This window comes from Aquarana catesbeiana, linkage group LG02 (genome assembly GCF_042186555.1).
Source record: "Aquarana catesbeiana isolate 2022-GZ linkage group LG02, ASM4218655v1, whole genome shotgun sequence".
Lineage (NCBI taxonomy): Eukaryota > Metazoa > Chordata > Amphibia > Anura > Ranidae > Aquarana > Aquarana catesbeiana.
This window is the reverse complement of record NC_133325.1, coordinates 112,739,557-112,764,154: the sequence shown is the minus strand read 5'-3', so window position 1 is coordinate 112,764,154 and position 24,598 is coordinate 112,739,557.

Below are 24,598 nucleotides of genomic sequence, written 5' to 3'. Positions count from 1 at the left end.
AGAGATAAAAAGACTGAATGCCGCCCCTCAACTTTGCAGGATTTCTCAGATGCTTCAGATCCAGATAGAAACAATAAACTTAAATGGAGCCAGATGGCCTCTTACCGAATATGAAGGACCCCAGATTATAAGGGTCAAACTCGCCCAGTAACAGTAATGCGCTGTAGCAGCTTTTCACCCAATCCACTCCAGAGCAATAAGCCAGCCACTTTTCCACATCAGGAACACCAAGGTAGGATATTGATTTCCACTCACTTGTAACAGCAGCAGCTATCAGCTGTGATGTTTCAACTGGTTGATTCAAATGGGATAGCCGCTCTGCTCCGTCATAGGTGATAGGTAATGGGATTGTCTTAAATAGTTTTCCTTTTTCTCCAGAATTCCTCCAATCAATATTTCCAATGATTAGTTAAAAGAGAAAGAAAAAGAACTTCATGGTGCAGTAAATCGTAGCATTTATTCCAGACAATTTTCTTGTGCACAGCAAAGAAATATACTCGGCACACAGCTCAAAACTATCAGGCTGTCAGCTGGTGCGTGGTGACGTCACGGGGTTCTCTGCAACCGACGCGTTTCCCTGTAACAGGCATTGATGCTGCCATGCATCTCCATCCCTAAATCTAGTATATAGAGGGGGTTTTGGAACTTTGAATGAGGTATTAAGATGGGACTCAACAAGTAACACAAGGTAGTAAGCAATGTGTTTATTGTCTAAAACACACAACACGACATGCAACAGTGGATACATAGAGTGTAGTGAATAGTATAGTATATAGTTGAAAGAATACTCCTCCATAATACATCCTGAGAACACAAGGTAATGGCCAAGTAGCCTATAAGTATAAAACATATGCATCGTTGGACACGTTTCATGGCAATGAAGCCACTCTTCAGGGGCGAATGCGTAATAATATAAAATCTGTAGAGAGATATAAACATCACATAACATTTCTAATCATGCGACCCACTCAGCAGGAGCAGGGACATGTTAGGAACTTACATGTCAGCAGCCTGTGAAAGTATCTGTTCCAGAGCAAATGGGCCAGCATAGTTGTCTGTATTGGGAGCTGAGGTGGAGTCTAATGCAACGCAGGGAAAATGGATGTGGTACCCAAAGACAATATATGTCCATCCAGGGGTGCAGCAGGGGCTCCAATCTAGGAATAAATGATAATATATAGTATAGTGTTATATAAAATAAAACTCAAAATAACTCAGCACACAGCCATTAATGTCTATACCACTGGCAACAAAAGTGAGTACACCCCTAAGTGAAAATGTCCAAATTGGGCCCAATTAGCCATTTTCCCACTCCGGTGTCATGTGACTTGTTAGTGTTACAAGGTCTCAGGTGTGAATGAGGAGCAGGTGTGTTAAATTGGGTGTTATCGCTCTCACTCTGTCATACTGGTCACTGGAAGTCCAACACGGTACCTTATGGCAAAGAACTCTCTGAGGATCTGAAAAAAAGATGTGTTGCTCTACATAAAGATGGCCTAGGCTATAGGAAGATTGCCAAGACCCTGAAACTGAGCTGCTGCACGATGGCCAAGACCATACAGCGGTTTAACAGGACAGGTTCCACTCAGAACAGGCCTCGCCATGGTCCACCAAAGAAGTTGAGTGCACGTGCTTAGTGTCATATCCAGAGGTTGTCTTTGGGAAATTGACGTATGAGTGCTGCCAGTATTGCTGCAGAGATTGAAGGGGTGGAGGGTCAGCCTGTCAGTGCTCAGACCATATGCACAGTGCATCCAGTTGGTCTGCTTAGCTGTCGTCCCAGAAGGAAGTCTCTTCTAAAGATGATGCATAAAAAAGCATGCAAACAATTTGCTGAAGACAAGCAGACTAAGGGCATAGAATACTGTAACCATGTCCTGTGGTCTGATGAGACCAAGATAAACTTATTTGGTTCAGATGGTGTCAAGCGTGTGTGGCGGTAACCAGGTGAGGAGTACAAAGACAAGTGTGTCTTGCCTACAGTCAAGGATGGTGGTGGGAGTGTCATGGTCTGGGGCTGCATGAGTGCTGTCGGCACTGGGGAGCTACAGTTCATTAAGGGAACCATGAATGCCAACATGTACTGTGACATACTGAAGCAGAGCATAATCCCCTCCCTTCGGAGACTGGGCCACAGGGCAGTATTCCAACATGATAATGACCCCAAACACACCTCCAAGACAACCATTGCCTTGCTAAAGTAGCTGAGGGTAAAGGTGATGGACTGGCCAAGCATGTCTCCAGACCTAAACGCTATTGAGCATCTGTGGGGCATCCTCAAAGGGAAGGTGGAGGAGCACAAGGTCTCTAACATCCACCAGCTCCGTGATGTCATCATGGAGGAGTGGAAGAGGACTCCAGTGGCAACCTGTGAAGCTCTGTGAACTCCATGTCCAAGAGGGTTAAGACAGTGCTGGAAAATAATGGCGGCCACACAAAATATTGACACTTTGGGCCCAATTTGGACATTTTCACTTAGCGGTGTACTCACTTTTGTTGCCAGCTGTTTAGACATTAATGGCTGTGTGTTGAGTTATTTTGAGGGGACAGCAAATTTACACTGTTATACAAGCTGTACACTCACTACTTTACATTGTAGCAAAGTGTAATTTCTTCAGTGTTGTCACATGAAAAGATATAATAAAATATTTACAAAAATGTAAGGGGTGTACTCACTTTTGTGAGACACTGTACACATATACTGGAAGTGTGGGTGAGTGAGTGCTGGTGGTAAAAAGAAAGATAAACCTTAATTACCTGAAAAACTGGGATCACAGTGGTTAATAAAGTAGTGCTCAGTGTATAGAGTGAGCTGGTGATACAATAGCTGTGACAAATGCAGGAGTGTCGTACCTGGCGTAGCGCAAACAAAAATCAACCAGCATCACGTTGACGTGCCATAGAGGGGAGGCGCCAGAGTCAGCGTGGCAGCCGCCGCTCATATAAACTCAGACACAGTCCCCCATTGGTCAGCCGAGGTGGTCAATCACGTCCCAGCAAGAAACGCCCCAAGGACGTCAGACGCATGGGGCGGGTGCGTGGCGGCGATGCGCAGAGGAAAGACCCGCTCACCTCCTCGAGCCAAATAATGGTCAGAGGGGACATTGGAGGGACAACTGTGAGCATCGCAGCTCCCGGAAATAACAGGCAAAAGCCAGCTCCACATGCCCCAGTCTCAGACACAGGGTATACTGCTGAAAAATGTCATCGCTAATAAGAAGTGATGTGGATGTTGTGTAAACGGACAGCTACCAAATGTGGGACATAATGGAGAGCAATCTATCAGGAGTCACTAGCCTAAAAATAAAAAATAAAAGGCCATCAATACAACCTCCATCCCTAATTATAGCAAAAAAGGGGAGTTTTGGGACTTTAAATGAGATGCATGTTACCAAGCATCTCCATCTCTAAATCTAGTATATAGAGGGGGTTTCAGGGCTTTGAATGAGGTATTAAGATGGGACTCAACAAGTATTGTATAAAACACACAACATGACATGCAGCAGTGGATACATAGAGTATAGTAAACACATGAACAGCATATTACAAACTGAAAGGTTATGCTAGGCATCCATCTTGCTTACTGTCAGCCATCTTAAATAATATGTACAGTTAGAATACCTCTTTAAGCTTCACAAATATCTGTCTAAACATGAGAGCCTTGTAAAATGAATTGTTTCAGGCTTTGTTATCTTGTTCTCACATTCCCTTGTATCTAGCTACTGTGAGAAATAGAGAACATGGACTGTTTGTCTTAACAAACTGTAACCATCTTAATATCTACTACACGTGTTTTTAACTATGAATCTTCTGTGTGAACTGTAATTTGCTATAAAGACACTGGGATGCAAATAAAAAAGCAGCCATTTCCCAAGACATAATACCGCGTGCGTGTGGTTCATTCGTATTTGGGACTTGGCTCCGGATATATCTGAAATGCACAATACATCGATCCGAGGTCTATAGGTTAAAAGAGACCCCCCCCAAACACAGGATTAACACTATCAGCACTGGGGGCTCAGTCCAGGAGATTGGAATCTACCCTTAATGGAGGATGGAAGGCTGCTTTTAACGGATACGGTAAGTTAATCTTATTCTTATTGAGTGAAATTGACTTTCCGGGGTCCAGGTGTGTAGCTTCCATCCACAGGGATTGCTGGTGGACTATAGAACCTCTCATAAGTAGAGATAAAAGTTGACCGGTCATATAAATAGTGTTTTGGGGACACTTGAAAAGGTTTTGATGACCTTAAGAGAAGTTAAAGAGTACTCTAGAGTTTTTCTGTTTGGTACAGAACAAGAGACTGACAATCAATGTATTGTGTAAACTTTGTATGATTGTATAACTGCTTTAACTGCTATAACTGCTTTAAAAGTATCACGCTGTATGCATTGCGCTGAGTGTATATGTAGACTGCTATTTTGTTTCAAGAACCACAGGGCATGATGGGTGAGTAATGTCCCCGGGGGTTATACGAGGCAAGACAGCAGGTCCGTGAGCAAGGTTGTATATTTATTGTATGTCCAAAAACTTTTGAATTTGTTCCAAATTTATTCTGTTAAGGAAAATAAATTGGCGTAGTTGGCAAGATACTCTGAGGCTAACTTTTGATCAAAACATGTTATTTGAATAATTCTTTTTGCTACTAACATCTCTTGCACAGGGGAAGTCAGGTGCAAAATTTGAATATTTGGCTTTTTGCCAACAAGGTTCAAGTGCTAATATCTCCCTAACCATAATAGATAGTGGGGAATTGTTTGCGGCATTAGTACTACCACAATTGAAGGCAATGCTTGAACCTGTTGGCACTCTGCCAAAAATTTGAAATGTAGATAAAATTGTTTGGTTATAAAAATAATAAAAGTAATAACATACAAAGCTTGCTTGTGATCAGGGGAACCTCTGACCATAAGGAGTGTTTATTGGCATTTTGCCAAAAAAAAAAAAGACTCAGAGTATCTACAAGAACCTAATCAGAAGAAAAATAAAGACATAAATTCGCCACTCTCGCCTACCTGAAAAGAGCTTGTAAAGGCAGAAGCTACACACAGGAAGATATGAGGTTAATTATTGAGGGTGTTGTAGGGACTGGTACAGGTTGGGACTGGACCAAGATCGGAACTATATCTATTGTAGAACCGGTGGGTACAGCTGCAACCGATTACAAGCTTAACACAGAACAAGGGAGAGATGATATGTGGACTGAGTTAAAAACTCACATGCTAGAGATTTTTAAACCAAAATATTAATTGCCCACCACCATAGCATGCAAACAAAAGACAGGAGAATCAGTTCTTGAATTTTGGAAAAGATTCAATGATGTGTAGACACAGGAAGCTGGTTTGGGTATTCAGCCAGATATGGATCCATTATTGATCCAGACTTTCCTGAGTAATCTCAAACCCCATTTAGTGGTCCCATTCAAACAAATGATTACTTAATGGTCAACTCTTTCTAGAACTGACTTTGGCAAAGCACTTTCACAGAAAGATGCAGCAGGTTGTTTTGATATACCAAAGTGACATAACACCAAATTAAATGATATAATGAAATGTGAAATAAGTGAAAATAAAATGAATAAATAATATAAATAAGTGAATGCACATGAGTCCATACACATATATGACTAAATCACCAATGTGATAAGTAAGTAAAGAGTCCATAAAATTCACTTATTTATATTATTTATTCATTTTATTTTCACTTATTTCACATTTCATTATATCATTTAATTTGGTGTTATGTCACTTTGATATGTTCACATTTTTGTATTTACTTTGTACATTTTGTATGCTATGCATTCAGGGATTTAGTGCTGATTGGTGATCATTTACATGCAGGTCAGTTTTCAGCGCAATTCCAATTTTTCCAATTCATCATCTACTGTGTTTGTGTTGCGCAGAGGAATTGCTGCTTTTCAACTTGCACAACTATTTAGTTTTGTTATTTTGTTGTTTGTTTCACCAGAGCGCAGTTTCTTTCCCCCCTTTTTTCTCTGATATACCAAAGCCATCACCTGTCTCCACACAACATTTCCAAGGAAATATGAAGGGAAACTGTAGAGGAAGAGGTAGAGGCAGGTTTAGAGGCAAAAATGCAAGAGGGATGAGTCGCTCTAGGAACAATGGATGTTTCAACTGCGGTGCCGAGGTTCACTGAGTCAGTGTCCTCACCCCACCTCTCCTCAGACTCCCTACTCCAGCTCTCCCCCTAACCAGACACAACAACCACAGGCATCCACCCAACAAGGCCCAACATTTCCAATCAAATGGGGAAATCAACAACAATGATGGGGCCCGGAGGGTAGTGTCCCAGCTTTTCCTTTTGTCTCAAATGATTTCACTGATAGGCCAATGGTTGTTATTTCAGTAAATGGGAGACCCCTTCCCTATCTCGTCGATAGCAGGGCCACTAGGAGTACTATTTGTGAAGATCATTTCAAAGGCAAATGAGAACCAGCAGAACCCTCTTTGGGAATTAATGGGATACTGACAAAAACATATAGGACCCCACCCCTACCAATAGAAGATGATGAAGGTTACATCATATGCACACACTCTTTTAGGATAATACCAAGGTGCCCTGTAAATTTGATGGGAAGAGACTTGTTTGGACCACTAGAAATCACGATTAGAACCAACTCAGAAGGAGGTCTAAACATTTCCTCAAATAAAATCACTATAGTAGCTTGTAAACCAGGTTTGTTGTTGCTGTCACAACAAAGCAGAGAAGAAGATTTTGAGGATATAGACCCCCAGGTCTGGTCTACATCAGATCTGTATGTAGGAGTTATTTCATGCACACCATACAAGGCCACTCTCAAAGAAGGTGCATTTCCTATCTGTCACAAACAATATCCACTCTCTAAGGAAAAGATGGATGGCATTGTGCCAATAGTGAAAACATTTCTGCAGGATGGGGTCCTGGAAGAGATTATTTCTCCATAGAATACACCTGTTAACCCTGTAAAGAAGCCGGATGGCTCCTTCAGGTTTGTACAGGACTTGAGGGCCATAAATGACCTCATAGTCCCAATAGCACCCATTGTACCTGATGTTCCATCACTCCTGTCCTCCATTCCAGCAACAGCCAAATGTTTTACTGTGATTGATTTAAAGAATGCTTTTTTCTCCATCCCTGTAGACAAAGAGACACGGCCACTCTTTGCTTTTACTGTTTCGATTGACCAACACAATCGCCAGTTTACCTGGTGTAGAATGCCCCAGGGTTACATAGACTCACCTGTGGTCTATTCTGTAGTACTCCAAGCCACCTTCAGGCCTTGGTCTGCCCTTCATGGTTCTGTACTGTTGCAATATGTTGATGATCTTTTGATTTGTAGTTCTTCAGAGGAGGACTGCTGAGCTGATAGCCTATCCTTACTGAAATGGTTACATCTATGTGGTCACAAAGTGTCTAAGAAAAAATTACAATGGTGTAAACAGGAGGTTGAGTACCTAGGGTTTGTGCTGTCTCCGAGAGTTAGGAAAGTCAATCACAAAAGAGCTGCTGCGCTTGTGGGTCTGCCCCGCCCACTTACCAAGAAGGACATGCTTACCTTTCTTGGAATGATTGGTTACTGCTGCCAGTGGATACCTGACTGTTCTTTCTATGACAATATATTGAGACAAGCAACCCTCTCTGAAATGTCTGATATTGTAAAATGGTCTGATGAAATGTTAAATTCTTTTGCCATGTTAAAATGCACAATGGTTACCAGCCCGAGCCTCAGCCTACCTGAATATGGCAAAATGTTTCACTTGTTTGCCAGGGAAAATTGCAGAACCATGGCGGGAGTACTGGTCCAGGAACATGGTGGGAGACTGTGCTCTGTAGCTTTTTTCTCAAAGGTGGTTCCAGTACAGGTGTAGGGCAGGCCTGCGTGTCTCAGAATGCTGGCTTCTTGTGCAATGGTTTGGTTGTAGAGATGGCAACACCTTTTACCTTGGGTCAAGACACTACCTTACATACTACACACAATGTCACCACACTCCTCAGAACTTTACACACTCAACATATGTCAGCACAAAGATTGAGTTGGCATGAAGTCATCCTCCTGTCCAATCCAAACTTGAAAATAAAAAATTCAAACACAAACTCTGGCCCAGCTCCAATTTTGAATGCCTTATTAGGTCTTAAAGGAGAACAAGATGACTTACCACCACCTCATGACTGTACACAATCAATACATCAGGGCACTTCACCTAGAGCAGATATGCTTTCAGTACCAATCCCTACTGCACAAACAGTTTTTGTTGATGGCTCTTGCAGCAGACCAAGTGATAATGTCTATCATGCAGGATATGCTGTGGTCCAACTGCCGGATATTGTCCTCGAGGCCAATCCAATACCCTATCAGTCTGCACAAGCAGCTGAACTGATAGCATTAACCCATGCATGCCAGCTGTTTGCAGGAAAAGAGGTAAACATTTACACCAATTCCAGATATGCTCATGGTGTGGTCTGGGACCATGGTGTAATATGGCTTCGCAGAGGATATGTGGCAGCAGATGAAAAGAGCATCTCACATTCTGACTTAGTCACAGCATTACTAGATGCAATTCAGTTGCCTTCAAAACTAGCTATCATGCACTGTAAGGCACATACAGGCCAAATGACTGATATAAAGCCAAAGGGAATGCATTAGCTGATAGAATCGCCAAAGAAGCTGCATCTACACAAAAGGCAAACATTCAAATGCCCATGCTGACACCTCAGCCATGTTCCCTGAAAGAGACACATTGGCTCACTGAACTGCACTCTTTTGCCACCCCTGATGATATTGCGCAATGGAACTGTGATGGAATAGTGCAAAAGTATCCTAAAACAGGATTAATCTGCCAAGAGGGGAGACCGTGTATTCCTGTTGCTAGCACCCCTCTGTTCATTGCACAATACCATGGACTGGGTCACAAGGGCTGGCAGGCCACATGTGAACTCCTAGATGCAGATTTTTTCATTGCAGGACTACCTAATCTAGTCAAAGCTTTTGTACGGAGATGTGTCACTTGCATTAGGAACAATCCAACAAACCCAAAGAAATCAAAACATGAACATCTTGAGTACCCAACAACACCGTTTATCCATTTACAGATAGACTTTACACATATGCCCAAAGACGGAAAGAAACAACAATACCTTTTGGTCATAGTGGACATGATGTCACGCTGGCCAGAAATCTTTGTCACCAACAATAAAAATGCACAAACTGTGGTGAAGATCCTCACACAGGAAATTATTCCTAGATGGGGATGTCCATTACAAATAAATTCAGACAATGGCCCAGCCTTCACAGCTAAAATCTGCCAAGATCTAGTAAAAGTACTAAAAATAGACTGGACATTTCACCTCCCCTACCATCCACAGAGTTCAGGGATTGTAGAAAGAATGAATAGAACAATTAAAGACAGGATAAGGAAAGCTACGGTTGGGAATTTTGACAAATAGAAAAAAGTTCTCCCAGCTGTATTAGCTGAAATCAGAATGACCCCTCACAGTGTGACGGGTTATTCCCCCTTTGAGAAAAGGTACTCATGGGTAGGCCATTCCCCACACCGTGGGCTAATCATCCTTTGATGGTGGAGGAAGGTGATTTGGAACAGATACGGGAGGAATATGTAAAAAAAACTGATTGAAACTCTTGATATTGTTGAAAGAAGAGTCGCTCGCACCTCTCCTTCGTCTTCACAGGTACCAAACCACCCGTTCCAGGTCGGTGATCAAGTTGTGGTCCAGAGGCTTTAGAAAGGTCAAAAGCCACAAGAGGTTCCATTCGGACCATTGACCAAAGTGGTATCCGTCACCAGGACCGCCATCTTTACCGAGGAAAGTCCTACCTGGATCCATGCCAGCAGGATAAAGAAGGTTGATCTAAGCCCAGGAATTGAAGAAAGGCTGAAAAGAGGCGAAGCAGGTGTTTTAGGTCCTCAAAAGGCAAGCATAGGAATAAAGGACAGTGATGTCGTTCATTTCCACTTCTGATCTTTGTTCCAGTGTGGATAATAACTAACTGTATCTATCATCCTGATGACTTAGGAGTCCTGAAACTCATATGTGGTAAAAGCGAAGTACACACCAACCATACTGACTTCCACCCCAGAGATCACAGTAAAAGAGATGTCTCTAATGAATTGATCAAAAAAACTGTTTTTTCTGGAAAAATGTTACTGTTAAAATTTAAATATGCTTATGCTAGAAAGTCAGGATATGAAAAATGCTGGATTTGTAGTAAGTTACACCCAGAAACCGCTCAGATCCCACTTTTAGCTGTCCCTCTAAACCTCAAGTCATTATTGCAAAATACTCTAGTCTTAAGTATTAAGAATGTCTCAGAAGGATACCGCAATCAGAGTATTATGTTTTACACTTTAGGAAGGACACATGAACCCGAGTGGTGTGTTCAATTAGGCAATACATTCAAAGGACTAGGTATGTGTTCCAAGTCGGTATTTAACATTTCAAAAGGTATTCCCATCCGCACTAGTGAGTCTACATCTATAGGCCAGATGTGTAGTTACAAAAATCAATCCCTTAACAACACCATTAGTAAACTTACTACATACAAGATTACAACCTCTGGGATACTTGTGGGTAAACTTGTTGGTGCTGAGCTTGAGGCTGGAGCTGAGCCCCAACGTAGTTCTCTAAGAAGTTTTTCATTGGGAAACAATACATACATATGCTATGGTAAAATTTGTTACCCATGGATCCCTGCAGAAGTGAAACGATGGTGTTATTTAGCACACTTAGTAACGGTCATATCAGCCCTAGGCCAGACTCAGGAGCATCACATACAAGTTTCTTCAAGTCCAGTACATAGGTTAACTTATTGATAGGCTACCTGATTTTCAAGCTTATTTTACTCTGTATTAGCAAATGCACTACACCAGACCAACCTTCTCACGCATATACACAATATCTGCAGCTTTATGTAAATGAATACAACAAACGTAGAAAGAACCGTAGATTTCAGGAGGCTGCGGATCTGTAGAAAGTCATATTCATGACTTAAGAGGGGGTTGAAAGGTTATGCTAGGCATCCATCTTGCTTTCTGTCAGCCATCTTAAATAATATGTACAGTTAGAATACCTCTTTAAGCTTCACAAATATCTGTCTAAACATGAGAGTCTTGTAAAATGAATTGTCTCACGCTTTGTTATCTTGTTCTCACATTCCCTTGTATCTAGCTACTGTGAGAAATAGAGAACAATGACTGTTTGTCTTAACAAGCTGTAACCATCTTAATATCTACTGCGCATGTTTTTAACTATGAATCTTCGGTGTGAACTGTAATTTGCTTTAAAGACACTGGGGAGCAAAGCAGCCATTTCCCAAGACATAATACCGCGTGCGTGTGGTTCATTCGTATTTGGGACTTGGCTCCGGATATATCTGAAATGCACAATACATCAATCCAAGGTCTGAGAGGTTAAAAGGGACCCCCCCCTTAGACACAGGATTAACCCTTTCACAAACCATGATCATATAACTGTCAAATCTTACACAAGGTAGTTGAAAGAATACTCCTCCATAATACATCCTGAGAACACAAGGTAGTGGCCTATGAGTATAAAACATATGCATCGTTGGACGCGTTTCATAGCAATGAAGCCACTCTTCAGGGGCTAATGCGTAATAATATAAAATCTGTAGATGTGACATTTCTCCAACGTGAATTTTAACCCTTCTTTATGTATTCTCCGCAGTACCTTTTCTGGTCTCTCCTCGTGTTTCTTAAGAGTGTTCCCGAAGACAATGATATTATCAAGATACACCAATACCTCAATCAGGTTCATGTCTCCTACGGTATATTCCATTAGCCGATGAAAGGTTGCAGGTGCTTCTGAGAATCTTTGGGCCATTCTGTTGAATTTGAAAAACTGCAGTGGGCAGATGAAGGCAGGCTTCTCCCTGTATTCTGGGTATGTGAGAATTTGGCAACACTTGCTTTTCAGATCTAACACGCTGACAGGGCCGGATTAGCCACAAGGCCACCGAGGCCAGGCCTCGGGGCGGCAGTGGTCTAGGGGCGGCGCCGCTCCTGCAGCGACTTCGCGGCCGTCCCCCCTTTCGTGCTGCCGATTACAGTCTATTATGGGCACCAGTGCATGCGCCGTTCCGAAGCCGGCCGGGCTCGGGAAAGCTCGTAAGCGCTCGGCCGGGCGGCGCATGCGCACTAGCGTGATTGCGCCGCCATTTTTGAAAAAATTGAGAGTAGCAAGTAATGTCAGCGGTGCGGCGGCGGGGGAGAAAGATGACATCTCCCATTGCCCGCACCGCTGTTCTGCCCTCCTCCTTCTGGTGGCAAGGGACATCCCAATCTGGTGGCAAGTGACATCCCCATCTGGTGGCAAGTGACATCCCCATCTGGTGGCAAGTGACATCCCAATCTGGTGGCAAGTGACATCCCCATCTGGTGGCAAGTGACATCCCCATCTGGTGGCAAGTGACATCCCAATCTGGTGGCAAGTGACATCCCCATCTGGTGGCAAGTGACATCCCCATCTGGTGGCAAGTGACATCCCCATCTGGTGGCAGGCATTGTGGCAAGTGACATCCCCATCTGGTGGCAAGTGACATCCCCATCTGGTGGCAGGCATGGTGGCAAGTGACATCCCCATCTGGTGGCAGGCAGCGTGGCAAGTGACATCCCCATCTGGTGGCAGGCAGCGTGGCAAGTGACATCCCCATCTGGTGGCAAGTGACATCCCCATCTGGTGGCAGGCAGCGTGGCAAGTGACATCCCCATCTGGTGGCAGGCAGCGTGGCAAGTGACATCCCCATCTGGTGGCAAGTGACATCCCCATCTGGTGGCAGGCAGCGTGGCAAGTGACATCCCCATCTGGTGGCAGGCAGCGTGGCAAGTGACATCCCCATCTGGTGGCAGGCAGCGTGGCAAGTGACATCCCCATCTGGTGGCAGGCAGCGTGGCAAGTGACATCCCCATCTGGTGGCAGTGTGACAAGTGATATCCCCATCTGGTGGCAGGCATAGTGGCAAGTGACAAGAGATGGTGGCAAGTGACACGCTCAGGGCTCCCAATGATTCTGCATTATGGTGAGTTGAACTATTTCAGTTTATATTACAATGTAATGATAGAAATAATGTGTTTCAATCATCCTGACACCATAACAACCATGGTGCCGGGGAAGATTGAAGCACTAACACCAGCCATTGCCTTGAAAATTTGCCTGAGAAAAATCCTTACCCCTCGCGCGCTTACCCTGAAGTATTTTTAGTCTGTACAATTAAAGCCAGTTATTTTCAGTGTTCTCGTGTGTGGAGATATGTTTTTAATTGATCTATTGTAGAAGTCATCGATAAAGGACGTGGTGTGTGTGTGTGGGGGGGGGCGGCATTGAAGGACCCAGCCTTGGGGCGGCAAAGGGAGTAAATCCGGGCCTGCACGCTGAATCACTTTGCCACTGATAGGCACTGCAGAGTGTTCTCTATCTGTGGAGTGGTGTGTTGGTCAAGAATTGTTCTCTGCTTGAGTGTTCAATAAATGATGCACATTTTGAGGAAGCCATTTTTCTTCACTACCACCACTGTGGGGGAGGTGTAAGGGCTTCGCGACTCTCAGATAATCTCTGTCCTTTTCACCTCAGCCAGTTGCTCTTGAAGATCTTCCAGGTCACCCAACGGTATTCGCTAGGCTCTCTACCTGAAAGGGCTATCTTCCTAAAGTCAAATTCTGTGTTGAGCACTTTTAGCACAGCCCACATCATAGTAACTTTTCGAGAACATCTTGCGCCATGTCAGGAGCCGTCCCTTGACCCTCCCTTTTCACCCCAGCGATAATGTGGAGTTTTGAAGGTAGAACCAGTCTTCTGATATTTAGTCTGCGGTTCATCCTACCAGACCAGATGGTGCCACTCAAATAGCTATGTTGATAATTGCCTGAGCAACATCCGAGGTTCTAGCTTGACTGGGAGATCAGTATTGTTCTGGATACTGATAGGGATCTTCCTATGATTTTGCTGCAAGGTCATAGTGGACACTACCTTGGGAATCAGCTCCACCCCAGTGTCCCCCCTCCCCCAAGAATCAGCTCCAAGTCTGACAAAAGGCCCCGGCTAGTCCCAGGTTAACTTGACAGTGGCTCACAAGCAAGCTATTTCCCCTGGTTGCAACACTCTTTCTTCAGAGCCAGGTCTCCAGAGCTTTCCTGCTCCTTCCATTAGGGCCTTCTGCTCCTGCAGAACACATTTATAGGCCATAGCTGAGGGTGAACATCTTTGATTGATGAGTCACTCTTCATGGCTACGGGGGTAAGTAGTCCTCTCTAGATCAGTGTTTGTCCCTAGCAGCAAAGACTTCTGTTTTGCTCAAGAGGGCAAGAAAACACGACTATGGAATTTTTCTGTTTTCCCAAATGCAGGAGGACCGAACGTTAGTTGGATTGGGAGGTGCCCATCATATGGCAACTTCTACTTTCCGATACCCCAAATCTCCAAGTCCTCCAACTTCTCTAAGGGTATATGTTTCAGATACTTGTCATAAAAGTCTTGATACAGTAGTGCCATCTGTGCTCCTAGGTCCAGCAGAGCTTTGGTGTAGACCCCTTCTATTTGAATTGGCACTGTGGAAGAGGGACCCACCATTGATCAGGGAACTTGTTCAGAGCAGACTTAGCAGTTGGGACTTTTCTCTTATTTTGCTTCTGTTTTCCTCACTGTTCCTTGGCAATTCTGGGGAAATGGTGTGCATTGGCTTCCGATGCCTGTCTACATGAAAACAAAGTTTGTGTGTTGGGCCGCTGGTCAGAAGTCACGGAGGAGGCTTACTTTGGTACATTGGACCCGAGTGCATTTATGGGGGAGATGCTAATCCTAGACTAACTGGGTATGCACTGTTCAAACGAAAGGAGGCTGGTAGCGGAGGGGGCAGGGGAAAAAAGGAGCTTGCAGAATAATTATAAGGAGGGGCAGTCCTTCGAGTTTTTCTTCTGACAGCTATCAATGGGGCCCTTTAAGAGTGTCAGTGGACTTAACAACAGTCCCAGTCAACATGCATGCAGTATAGGTACAGTGTAGCAATATGGTTACATTTAATGAAGGTAAAACATTTAGCAACATTTCGCATCTAAGTATGTAGGCATCTGGGGTAAAGCTGTCCACATAGACTGTCCTCCACTCCGCCGGTTCTTACCGCTGTTCAGTCTGCAATCGTGACTGGGAAGACTACTCTGCAGTAGAGCGATCTGAAAGGGGGGCGTGGAGCACAGTATTGAAGGGATGATGTTGACGGCGCTGTGTAGGACAGACTATGTGGTCAGCTTTACCCCCCGGATGCTTGCCTACTTAGATGTGCCTGTTTTAATCATCAACCATGTGAGTTGCTCAATGCTGTACCTTCATTAAATGTAACCATATTGCTACACTTATGCCGCGTACACACGACCGGTTTAGCCGTCGGAATAAACTCCGACGGTTTCTCCAATGAGATTCCATTCAAGCAGTCTTGCCTACACACAGGTCAACCCAAAGTCAGACCAAAGTCCGACCGTCCAGAATGCGGTGACGTATAACACTTACGACGGGACTAGAAAAAGGAAGCTCAATAGCCAGTAGCCAATAGCTTCCGTCTCGTACTTGCTTCACAGCATGTGTCGTTTTTGGTCCGTCGGACCAGCATACAGATGATCAGTTTTCCCGTTAGGAGTTGGGTCCGTCGGAAATATTTAGAACATGTTCCATTTCTAGGTCCGTCAGATTTTTCGAAAAAAAAAGTTTGATGAGGCCTACACACGATCGGAATATACGGTGAAAAGCTTCCGTCGGACTTTTTCTGTCGGACATTCCGCTCATGTGTACAGGGCATAAGAGGCACTTTTCTTCTCTTTTATACTCCGTTGTGACATGATGCTGCTTGTATATCAAGACATTGCTTGTTTATAAAGTCAAAATTTATTTAAAACAAATCTGCTTGTCTTGCAAAATACTCTCAGACCAAGTTACTCTCAATCCAAGGTTTTACTGTACATGGCTTGTGGGAGATTACAGTAAATTTAGCTCGCAGAATGGGGAAAGTTGATCATTGTCAAATATATGAGACAGACAAATGTTATGTTTAATGTGGTATTAGGCTGGGTTCACACTGGTGTGATGTCAGACATCGCATGTGATTTGCACCGCACTACTGTGCAGATCACATGCGATGTATTTGTGATACGAATTCAGCCATTGTATGGCTAAATTTGCATCGCATTCGCATCAAAACGGTGCGGGGCACATTTTTTTTTGGTCCGCACTGACAGCGTTTGCATAGGGCAGTGTCAACTGCCTGCGAGTCCTGTACAATGCGGAAACCAGCACTGGAATTGCGCAGGTTCCCGCATCGCACTAGTGTGAACCGGCACTTAAACCCAAAGGCAAATATTTATTATATTGCAGCTTACCAATTCTTAGATGTGATGGCTGTATTCATTTTCATTTTTAGGCTTTCTTTGTTATATTTTCACCTGGTGATCCAGCACGTAAGGCTCCATGCACACTAGTGTTTTTTTAAGCTAGACGCTGGTAATAGCTTTTTGTAGTAGCATTTTAGGAGCGTTTAAGAGCATTAGCATTTTATTGGTATTTTTGCAGTAAAAGGAAAAAAAAACTCAAAAAACTCTATTAGTAGCATTTAGCAGCGTTTTTGCTGGAAAAACGTTTCAGGAAACTCTAAAACTTTTTTTTTCTGCTCCTAGATGCTGAAGCTCAAATAACGCTAATAGCCTAAGGCCCCTTTCACACGACCCTAAGGCCCGCGCGGATCTGCCTGTCCGTTTATCAGGCATTGACTTCTATGGGCAGGCAGATGTCTGCGGAGATGTGTTTGCTGACACCCACCTGCAGGGTAGCCATTAGAAATGTTTGGGCCCCCCCCCTCACTTCTGCATATATGTCAGCCCCCTCACTCCTGTATGCATTCAACCCCCCTCCTCACACCTGTATGCACTCAGCCCCCCTCCTTAAACCTGTACGCACTCAGCACCCCCCCTTCAATCCTGTATATATGTCAAGCACCTCACTCCTGTATATACGTCAGCCCCCCTTCACGCCTGTATATATGTCAGCCCCCATTCCTGTATATATGTCAGCCCCCCTCACTCCTGTATATATGTCAGCCCCCCTCCCTTTTCTTCACAGCCCCTACTTGTAAAGGAGGTCTTCCTACCTAGTCCAGAGCTCTTGTTTCCACAAAGCTGACATGTTGCTGACACACAGAAGATCTGCAGCTGATCACAATACATAGCACAGTACAGGCCAGCTTACACAAGGGGTGCACATGCACATAGTAGCCAGAGGTGGCAGTAAAGAGCTTGAAGTCTGAGCTCAATGACACAGAGCAGCAGAAGCTGCCAAGATCATCTCTATAGTGCACAACACGGCCCCCCTTCACCTTCTCCTGGCCTGCTTGGGCCCCTCCAGATGCTCGGGCCCCTTACATTTGTATTGACTGTCCTCCACCCTGCCCGCCTGCCACCCAACAGGATCTACACAAAACAGACGGATGGTGATACGTTCACAATCCTTCCAGGGAATAAGATGGGATTGGATGAAAGGGGACAGGCTGTTAGTTTTCATCCAATCTCCCCATAAAGAAAAGCGGGGCTTTGACAAGTCTGTTCCTGCACAGTGAGTGGAGACAGACCTGTCATCCGCCTGCTCAGCGCGATCCCCCACTGAGCTAGCGGAGTCCATCCAGCGGATCCTCCCCGTGTGAAAGGGGCCTAAAGTAGTGTGCATGGACACATAGGATAACACTATTTAGCTTCTGGGAGCAGAATAAAAAAACGCTAGTGTGCATGGAGCCCAAGTCTGTTGCTTTTCAGAAGAAAAAGTTCTTCAACAGAATGGGGTTGTTTTACTAGGGGCAAATAGTCTGTGCACTGCAAGTTTACTAGGGGCAAATAGTCTGTACGTGCACAGACTATTTGCCTTTAGTAAATTCACCCCAATGTATGAGTTACAAAAATAAGACAAACATTTAACGCTAGCAGGGGTGCTTACAATGATCAGTGTTTGTTTATTTATTTATTTAAAACCTTGATCTCAAAACGAAGAAAACTGTTTGCTGTAACTGCTTATAAAGTGTGAGCTGGGTTTTGGCTTTAATTTGTTAGTATATAGTTAAATCTGCTATTCCATCTAATGCCACGTACACACGACCGGACTTTACGGCATACTTTGCCCGGCGGACTTTTCGACGGACTTTACGACGGACTTTATGAATGAACGGACTTGCCTACACATGATCAACCAAAGTCCGACGGATTCGTACGTGATGACGTACGACCGGACTAAAACAAGGAAGTTCATAGCCAGTAGCCAATAGCTGCCCTAGCGTCGGTTTTTGTCAGTCGGACTAGCATAAAGACGAGCGGACTTTTCGACCGGACTCGAGTCTGTCGGATAAATTTGAAACATGTTTCAAATCTAAGTCCGTCAAAGTTTTGATAAAACAAAGTCCGCTGGAGCCCACACACAATCGAATTGTCCGACGAAATCCGGTACGCCGGACCAAGTATGCCATAAAGTCCGATTGTGTGTACGCGGCATTACAGTCATCTTCCCCCTAGACTGACAATACTGCTGTCCCAATGTGCACCCTGTGCTCCTTCATCAAGAGTGGAGGCTCTCTAAAACAGGAGGTATGTTACAAATTTTCAAGTCAAAACATTAGAGCCTTATTAGGTATTTATTTTTGTCCAATTTGCCTCTCACTTCCCCAGTCTGGACATAGAAGACAATAAAATTGGAACGCAAGTTCCAACCATTCCCTATTCTGTCCAAATCAGAAACAGCTTCTGGCTGGAGTTTTACATTAGCAAAACATCTGATGGAACAGAGGTTGATCGATGTCACACTGTACAGTACTGCGCACAAAAAGAGACATTCTCTCAGTTTTGTAGGTAAGTGCCCAATACAGTTTTAATCTATCAGATTACTATGCTAAAAATTTCTGGGAGATAAGGCTGAAAAAACAATGGCATTTATACAGACTTTATGGAGAACTTTACTTATTCTGCATTTTTACATCCTGTTTATAAATCTCTGGATGGTTGGCAGTCCTTCTCCTGCTGCTGATCCAGTCATGCTGTAAGAATTCATACAACTGCACCCACTGCCTGGAATTTATTCCTGAGCCATAAAACATTAACTCTACTTTCTAAAGTCTGAACACACCCTAGATGGTTTAAACCAGAATTTTTTTTCACTATGCCTTTCATCCAGGCACTATTATAGTGTATCAGGGAAATTAAAAAAATCATCTTATGGTCAATAAAGTCATTAGAGGGGAATAAAGTCACTATGCCTCTTTAGAGGGTTAGAGGCCAAATAATTTTCCAGATGATGTCATTCTCCAGCTCCCTCCCAGGTGTGTTCATTTCCTTTCATTGATCCCAGCTCCATTCCACTCTTCCTCTCATACATGTTAATGGGTCTGCTCCAACCTTCTGATTGCAGCCCCCTTTATTATTCCAACCGCTTCCATATTTTATGCTCTACTTTAACTCTCTCTTGCCTTGGGCACTTCTTCATTCCCACCAACTGTTGCTGCAACAGATGATTAAGGCTACTTGAGAATTTCAGAGACCTGGTTCAACAGCTCTCATGATTGGCTGGCAACCATTCAATGGTATACCCTTTATCGCAGTGATAGAGAGGGTAAAAAAGGGAGAGGGGTATGCCTATATATCAAGAATAATGTACAAGTGAATGTGAGAGATGACATGACTAAGGGAGCTAGGGAGGAGGTGAAATCCTTATGGGTAGCGCTCCAAAGGGATGAAGCTAAGGGGAAAATAATACTGGGAGTATGCTATAGACCCGCTAACCTGAGGGAGGAGGGGGAGACAGATCTCCTATCACAAGTTGGATTAGCAGCAAGGATGGGAAGTGTTATCATAATGGGGGATTTTAATTATCCAGACATAGACTGGGCGGAGGGAACCACGCATTTGTCTAAGTCTCGCCAGTTTCTAAATGTCTTGCAGGACAATTTCATGGTTCAGATGGTAGACACACCAACTAGAAATAAAGCGTTACTGGATCTACTGATTACCAATAATACAGAACTGATCACGGATGTGGAAATACAGGGCAATTTAGGAAACCGCAATCACAGGTCAATTGGCTTTAGTATAAATCACACAAATAGGAAACATAAGGAGTATACAAAGACACTGAATTTCAAAAGAGCCAACTTCCCTAAACTACGAACCTTGTTAGAAGGCATGAATTGGGATAAAATTTTAGGAACAAAGAATACGGAGGAGAGATGGGTTTGCTTTAAGAGCATATTAAATAAGGGCATTAGCCAATACATCCCATTGGGTAATAAATTGAAAAGAGCGAACAAAAGTCCTGGATGGCTTAATTCCAATGTAAAAATGCATATTAAAGCAAAGGAGAAGGCCTTCAAAAAATACAAGGTTGAGAGATCATCATCAGCATTCAGACTTTATAAAGAATGCAACAAGAAATGTAATGCCGCGTACACATGTTCGGATTTTCTGACGGAAAATGTTTGATGGGAGCCTGTTGTCGGAAATTCTGACCGTGTGTAGGCTCCATCGGACATTTTCCATCGGAATTTCCGACAAACAAAATTTGCGATCTGGATCTCAAATTTTCCGACAACAAAATCCGCTGTAGTAAATTCCGATCGTGTGTACACAATTCCAACGCACAAAGTTCCACGCATGCTCGGAATCAAGCAGAAGAGCCGCACTTTCTTTAAAACTTATTTTTCTCGGCTCATCGTACATGTTGTACGTCATCGCGTTCTTGACGTTCGGAATTTCCAACAAGATTTGTGTGACCGTGTGTATGCAAAACAAGTTTGAGCCAACATCCGTCGGAAAAAAAACATGGATTTTGTTGTCGGAATGTGCGATCCTGTGTATGCGGCATAAGGGTGCAATTAGAGCGGCTAAGATAGAACACGAAAGACACATAGCGGAGGTGAGCAAAAAAAAACCCAAGAAATTCTTTAAGTATGTAAACAGTAGAAAAGGGAGGACAGACCATATTGGCCCCATAAAGAATGAGGAAGGACATCTGGTTACAAAGGATGGGGAGATGGCGAAGGTATTGAATGTATTCTTCTCCTCAGTCTTCACTAGGGAATCGGGGGGCTTCAGTAACCAAAACTGCAGTGTTTATTTTTATGACACATCACAGGAAGCACCTCCATGGTTAACAGAGGACAGAATTAAAATTAGACTTGGGAAACTTAACATTAATAAATCACCGGGACCAGATGGCTTGCATTCGAGGGTACTTAGGGAACTCAGTCAAATAATTGCCAGACCATTGTTCCTAATTTTTACTGACAGTCTACTGACTGGAATGGTTTCAGGTAATTGGAGAAAAGCCAATGTAGCACCAATATTTAAAAAGGGCCCAAAATACATCCCTGGGAATTACAGACCAGTTAGCCTAACATCAATAGTATGCAAGCTCTTGGAGGGGATAATAAGGGACTATATACAAGATTTTAGTAACGGTAAAGATATCATTAGCAGTAATCAGCATGGATTCATGAAGAATCGTTCTTGCCAAACCAATCTATTAACCTTCTATGAGGAGGTGAGCTGCCATATAAATAAAGGAAGGCCCGTAGATGTGGTGTATCTGGATTTTACAAAAGCATTTGACACAGTTCCCCATAAACGTTTACTGTACAAAATAAGGTCCGTTGGCATGGACCATAGGTTGAGTACATGGATTGAGAACTGGCTACAAGGGCAAGTTCAGAGGGTGGTGATAAATGGGGAGTACTCGGAATGGTCAGAGGTGGGTAGTGGGGTCCCCCAGGGTCCTGTGCTGGGACCAATCCTATTTATTTTATTCATAAACAACCTGGAGGATGGGGTAAACAGTTCAATCTTTGTATTTGTGGACGATACTAAGCTAAGCAGGACAATACCTTCTCCGCAGGATGTGGAAACCTTTCAAAAAGATCTGAACAAATTAATGGGGTGGGCACTGGGCAAGTACATGGCAAATGAGGTTTAATGTAGAAAAATGTAAAATAATGCATTTGGGTGGCAAAAATATGAATACAATCTATACACTGGGGGAAGAACCTCTGGGGGAATCTAAGATGGAAAAGGACATGGGGGTCCTAGTAGATGATAGGCTCAGCAATGGCATGCAATGGCAAGCTGCTGCTAACAAAGCAAACAGAATATTGGCATGCATTAAAAAGGGAAAAACTCTAGAGATTAACCGATAATTCTCCCACTCTACATGGCTCTGGTCTGGCTGCAGGAAGGATGTACTGGAAATGGAGCGAGTACAAAGAAGGGCAACTAAGCTAATAAAGGGTCTGGAGGATATTAGTTATTAGGAAAGGTTGCGAGCACTGAACTTATTCTCTCTGGAGAAGAGACTCTTGAGAGGGGATATGATTTCAATTTATAAATACCGTACTGGTGACCCCACAATAAGGATACATTTTTTTTTGTGCGGAAGGGAGTTTAACAAGACACGTGGCCACTCATTAAAATTAGAAGAAAAGAGGTTTAACCTAAAACTACGTAGAGGGTTCTTTACTGTAAGAGCGGCAAGGATGTGGAATTCCCTTCAACAGGCGGTGGTCTCAGCGGGGAGCATCGATAGTTTCAAAAAACTATTAGATAAGCACCGGAACGACCGCAACATACAGGGATATACAATGTAATACTGACATATAATCACACACATAGGTTGGACTTGTGTCTTTTTTTAACCTCACCTACTATGTAACTATGTAACTTTCACACTGAGGCGCTTTACAGGCGCTATAGCGCTAAAAATAGCGCCTGTAAAGCCCCTCTCTTGTCACTTCAGTGTGAAAGCCTGAAGGCTTTCACACTGGAGCGGTGCGCTTGCGGGATGTTACAAAAAGTCCAGAGAAGCCCGTAGCTGAGAAGGAACGAATAAGCGGAGGGGGACATGACAGGGTGTTAAGGCAAGCCAGCAAGGTTAAGGTTAAAGGTGTGGCATATAAGTTTACTTAGAAGGGTATTATTGGTCAATATTTGGTGCAAAGGGGGGGAGCTAGTAGTTAAAAAAATAAGGATAACTGCGTGGGGCTGTAACAGTCTTTGAGAACTGGTCAAGAGCTTCAGGTGCATCTGGAGTTTAGGAGTAGAGTTCCTGTTTAATATGAGCGAGTTACAGCATCTTTTAGCTCAGCTTAGACCAGCTGCGGTTGTCCATGGAGCGGAATGGATCCAGAGCCAAGTATCGGCTTCGCTGCAGGGGGTCCAGCAGAGTTCTTCCAGGATGGGACCTGCGCCCCAGGACGGGGGTGAGCCTGGAAGGAATCCCCATCCTAGACGGAGCCTGCGGGGGATGGGGTCTCCTCGGCGATCTGTGCCCCTCCATCCTCCATCGTCAGGATGCAGGATAATGCGGCTGGTGTGCCTGGCGATGTACCGGTTGGCACACCAGCTCGGCGAGGGAGAGAAGGAGCGGCGGGCGCCGGCCCGGAGCGGGAGGCGGCCGGTGGCTCCACCAGAGAATCGGATGGCCGTCGGGAAGGGCACGTCTGCCCGGGGAACAGCTGTGCCGCGCACCTCCAGGCCACAGGTGGTGCCTGCAAGCCCGGGTCATGTCGGGGCGCAGGCTGATGACGTCAGCGGCGGCGGAGGAAGAAGGTCGGAGCGGCGCAGGCTGGCGAGCCTGTCAGTGCCCCGTGTGGATTCGGCGACAAGAAAGGAGAGAGGACGGCCGACGCTGCGGCAGCTGCCAGATTCCGGGAGGCCTGTGGAGCTGCGGGGAATGGATGCCAGCAGTGCGCAAAGAGGGTGAACTGGAGGAGGTCATCGGTGCCGCCGTGAGGGAAGTCGGTCCGGCGGCTGGAGGGGTTTCTGGCCCCATGCAGCCTGGTGAGTGTGCTGCTATTTTTCCTTTTATTTCTCCTTCAGTGTTGTCAGGGATGGGGATTCAGCGGGGATGGCTGCTGGGGGCCAGGGGACAGATGGGCTCACGAGGGAAGTGCTGCTGGGTTTAAAAGAATTGCTGCAAAGGCTTGGCAGTGGTGGGGTGCCGGGGGGAGCAGCTGCTGTAGGGGACGCGTCCGTGGGACAAGCGGAGTCGGTGACGACCCCATCTGCACCTCCGACAGTAGTGACAACGGGGGATGTGCCTCAAGGGGCTAGTGGTGTGGAAACGGCGGAAAAAGCAGAAGGATTCACATGACAAGGATGCGGACAAGGTGAGACTGGCTGACGCGGCGAAGTGCGAAGTATATGTATGCTTTGAAGGGCCCCTGGGAGCACACCTAAAAATGGAAGTTCGGGATAGGATTTGGAAAGGGGAGTACGTTGAGATATTTTCTCTACTTCCCCTGGAAAAATTTAATCTGGATCGCGTCAAGCCGGATGAGAGTAAGAAGGAGGATGAGGAAAAACGGAGGTATCGTCTGATTCCTCGCACGTTCAATAATTGGTTGCAAGCTTTTGCAATTTTGGCCAGTGTGATTGGAGAGAAGGAACTGGCGAGCTGCTCGGCCTTGTTCTGTTATCTAGACGCGATAGGGGAGGCTAATAGGGTCTATGGCAGCATGGCATGGTTACGCTATGACGAGCAGTTTAGGCAAAGAAAGGCGGT